The sequence below is a fragment of the Nelumbo lutea genome, chromosome 1 (assembly GCF_056320005.1).
Source record: "Nelumbo lutea isolate HS-2025 chromosome 1, American lotus-T2T, whole genome shotgun sequence".
NCBI classification, from domain to species: Eukaryota; Viridiplantae; Streptophyta; class Magnoliopsida; order Proteales; family Nelumbonaceae; genus Nelumbo; species Nelumbo lutea.
Genome location: NC_142684.1, coordinates 187,028,754 through 187,033,357, shown reverse-complemented (window position 1 = coordinate 187,033,357; position 4,604 = coordinate 187,028,754). Strand labels below are relative to the sequence as shown.

At 43.9% G+C, this 4,604-nt stretch overlaps 1 pseudogene across 1 annotated transcript; it reads left to right on the top strand.

The window, feature by feature from the left end:
• Positions 1-614: 614 nt before the first annotated feature.
• On the top strand, positions 615-4,293 carry LOC148879871 (scarecrow-like protein 8 pseudogene; annotated as a pseudogene). The gene has a single exon (XR_016104371.1). The product of XR_016104371.1 is annotated as a scarecrow-like protein 8 pseudogene (transcript).
• The last annotated feature ends 311 nt before the right edge of the window (positions 4,294-4,604 follow it).

Sequence of the window (4,604 nt, the reverse complement as noted above, 5' to 3'; positions counted from 1 at the left end):
TCGGAATTGGACGATCCATTATAATTATTGGATTGGGCCAATACAAAATAAATTAGTTCATATTCTTATTGGTTTGAATTAAACCTAAACCAAATTTCCAATAATCCGATCATGCGAGCAAATCCTTGTCCAATTTGAAATCAATCAAAACTGAAAACAACATAAAGCTACTTTTATGAAAGTATTTTTACGAAATCACTTTTACGAAAAACATTTTTATGTAAACACTTTTATAAAAGCATTTTTACAAAAGTATTTTTATGAAAGCACTTTTACAAAAGATTTATAAAAGCACTTTTACGAAAAATACTTTTATGAAGCACTTTTACAACAATACTTTTATGAAAGCACTTTTATAAAAGTACTTTTATATGAAAGCACTTTTATGAAATCACTTTTACAAAAAACTTTTACGAATGTACTTTTATGAAAGCACTTTTATAGAAGTAATTTTATAAAAGAACTTTTTGAAAGTACTTTTATAAAAACACTTATATGAAAGTACTTTTATAAAAGTACTTTTACAAAAATACTTTTACAAAAGCACTTTAAAAAAATTACTTTTATAAAACTTTACAAATATAGGGTCTCTGGACCTTTTGAAATATGATAAATTTTAAATAATTTTTATTTATTATTATTAAGATAAGTCCACTTGGACCATTCATCGACTCGTCATCAGGTAAGATCGACTTCTATCAGGGCCCACACCGTTATATCTGCCTTTTACAAACTTGCATCGGGAATATCTTCACTTCAAATAAAGCTGCTCGAACGGGCTTTTGCCCTGACTGAAGCCCAACTCGCATGGAGCTTTAGACCGTAGGTGGGCGAATGGTCCGGTTGCTAACCGATTCCCTTCCTATAATAATTCCGGCACGCAACCGAGTACATCTGCTTCGATGACAATTGTACCCATAGAATTTCACGTATTCTACCTCCAATTTGACACGGTCAACCTCACCCAACTTTATTATTAATGACTTCCTCAGTTTACCATCTACATGCTTTAATTAATTTTACAGGAGATCTGGCGAGGCATCAAATTTAAATTGGACGTTTCGTGATGGGATCATCGCTTATCGACCAATATTGGAATGATGAATCCAGCTACACTCCAACTTCGGTTCTTTGTTCGTCTTAACCCAACCAAACTCATTTCCAACCCCCAGCTAAAAAGAAAATTTATATTAAGTTGGGGGTCGGGGGTCGGTCTGACATTCAAGTTAGGCCCCGCAACACCAGCCCCCTCCCCCTCACAGGGGTTTGATGACTTTGATCTTTGACACGTTCTTTCCGTAGAGAGAATCAACAACTTAACCGAGTCAAACCCCGAATCAGATGGTGGGTGACGAGTGACGACGGTGTGGTCCTGGCGGACAAACATCTGATTGTTAGTAGCCAGATGGCATTTTAGTCACTCCGCTAATTCTATATTCTATCTAATCTAATCTAATCTTATCTCTGTCTAATAAATAAATTAATAACAAAATTATAATAAAAAGGAGAGAATACAATCAGATTTTTTTAACGGCTTTCGACGGTAGCGAAGCGACCATTAAGGTTAATTTGCAGAAACTGAGCCTCATTTATGACATAACAATTCCTCCTCCGGAATTTACAAAAGGTGGGAACGCTTTACTCTTCCATTTTTTTTTTCAAAGGTGGGGACTCCGCCACACGGCCCTCGTAGACGGATTTCTGAATCCTTTTCCGGTTTTGAAATCCTGAGGCTGGACGTAAACGAAAAAAGACCGACGGATGGAGGTGAAACCGCACGAAAATAACCGGGAATCGACAGTTTACAAGAAAGCTACGGCACCATACGTGTGTATATGAGAGAGAGAGAGAGAGAATAACAACAATATAATAAAACGATCCACGAAACCAAACCAGATGAGGGAGGAGGAGAGACACGGGACACAGAGAGAGAGAGAGAGAGGGTCCCCGAGAAACGGAATTCCATGTTCTAAATGGTTAATTATTCTGTGTTAATGGGTTTTGTTCTCTGATGCCATTGAAGAGTATGGTTTGCTTAAAAATCGATCCTCCCCTTTGCTAAAAATCCAATTTTCTCTTCCAATTGTTTTTGTTCTTTCACCAACAATGACGTCTAGGTTCTCCGGGAGCGCTGATTTCTATAGCTCCATGGGAATCGGCGGCGGATCGGCGGCGTCAAACAGTAATGGACAACTTCAATACAGGTCACAATTTCATGTCGATAGTTCTTCCCCGACGATCCTTCCTCGACGAACCGAACTAGTCGGCAAACGTTCCCTAGCGGAACTAGAACGACAGCAGCTTCTTCGGCATCAGCAGCAACTGCTACTGCAGCAACATCAGCAGCAACATCAACAACAACTCGTTGGTTCCAGCTTCTTTGCGAGGTCCGTTAAACCGAGGACTTACCACCACAACTCTCCGATTTCTCCCTTATCTCCTGTTGATTTCCCCTCATCGGAGGTGTCCGGGACTTCCACTTTGACGAAAAGTTTCGGACTCCCCCATTTTCCACAGCTTCGGCCTCAACCGTTTAACCCTATCAACCATACTCAGAGCAACAGCCCTTCTTGTGCCAACTCTGCTTTGTCTGGGATTTCTTTCTCCAATTCTGTTGCAAACCGAGTTGTGCCTCTTGAATCGGAGCCAGACTCGGACAAGATGAGAAGCCGGCTTCAAGAACTAGAGAAACAGCTCTTGGATGACAACGACGAAGACGAAGGAGACGCGGCTTCGGTGATCACTAGCAGTGGGTGGAGCGAAACTATACAGGGCCTGATCCAAAATCAGAAGCCTCTCTCGCCTTCTCCAACCTCTTCGTCGTCCTCGTCTTCGGCTTCTCCATCCTCTTGCTCCAGTTCTTCGAAGCAGTCTTTGCTAGACGCTGCAGCGGCCATCGCCGAAGGAAACATGGACGCCGCTACGACGACTCTAGCCCGCCTGAATCAGGTATCCAACGTGCAAGGCGATCCAGAACAGAGATTGACGGCGTATATGGTATCTGCTCTCCGGTCCCGCATGAACCCAACCGAGAATCCTCCTCCGGTGATGGAGCTGTTCAGTGATGAGCACATGATGGCGACGCGGATGCTATACGAGGGATCCCCCTGTTTTAAGCTTGGATTCACGGCTGCTAATCTGGCAATTCTTGAAGCCACGAGGGACCAACCCAACAATGTCCATGTGGTGGATTTTGATATCAGCCAAGGAAGCCAGTATATGAGCCTTATTCACGCGCTTGCGGACCGACAGCACGGAGAGCCAACCTCCGTGAAGATCACCGCTGTTGCGGAACCCAGCAACGGAGAAACAGACGGGTTACGTGTAGTGGGGGATCGGCTGAGGAAACATGCGGAGCGATTTGGAGTGGGCCTAAAGTTCAACGTGGTAAGCCGGAAAATACGTGATCTGAACAGGGAGACGCTGGGGTGCAACGATGAGGAGGCACTGGCTGTGAATTTTGCGTTCAGGCTCTACAGAATGCCTGACGAGAGCGTGTCAACGGAGAACCCAAGGGACCAATTGCTTAGGGTGGTGAAGGAGTTGGGTCCACGGGTGGTGACGGTGGTGGAGCAAGAGATGAACGCCAACACGGCGACGTTCGTGGGACGAGTGGGGGAGGTCTGCGCGTACTACCGGGCTGTGTTTGACTCGCTAGACGCGACCATGCCCCGGGACTCAGCGAAGCGGGTGAAAGTGGAGGAGTGTTTGGGTAGGAAAGCTGCAAATATGGTGGCATGCGAGGGATGGGAAAGGATAGAGCGGTGTGAGGTGTTGGGGAAGTGGCGTGCCAGGATGAGAATGGCCGGGTTTGAGGCGTGGTCACTGGGTCAACAAGTATCCGAGTCAATGCGGAGTCGGCTCAACTCGGTGTACCGGAATAACCCAGGATTCACTATTAAAGAAGAGGGCGGAGGGATGTGCTTTGGTTGGATGGATCGGGTGCTGACCGTCGCGTCTGCTTGGCGTTGAAGGAAGTAATATAATTATTATTGTTATTATTAGAGAAGGAGGAAAATTCTAACCTTTTCTGTTGTTTGGTTACTCTTTCTCTCTCTCTTTCTCTCTCACTCATCAGTCTCTCTCTCAAATGGCTATATTTACTAGTTTGATTAGGGTTGTAATTGTTGATTTTTATATATTTTTGGGAAGGAAAAAGAGAAGAAAAGAAAAGGAGGGCACAGTACTAAAAAACAAACAAATAAGTTTTGTTTTATTAATATTATTATTACGTTACAATTTGCAATGCACATTGAAAATTGAACAAATAGACATGGTGATGCTTCGACTCCAGCTTGATTGTGTAAATGTACTGTGAAGGATGTGTTTGGTACTTTTGTAGTGTGGTAAGCGTCTTAGCGAGTGGTGCAGGGGTGTACGCATTTGTTGGAGACTTGGAGCTGGGATGGGATCTGCTCACAACAAAATACGTGTAAGAGTTGGATAGGGCTTGGCTTTATTTAGAAAGGGAGATGAGCTGTACTACACGTCAACACGAGACGAGAGTTTAGGAAAATCACGTGCGAGTGCGAGTGCGACTGCGACGGTGTGAGTCTGTGAGAGGATTTAGCTTAAAATTCGGTGCGCATCGTAAACCTCGTCCA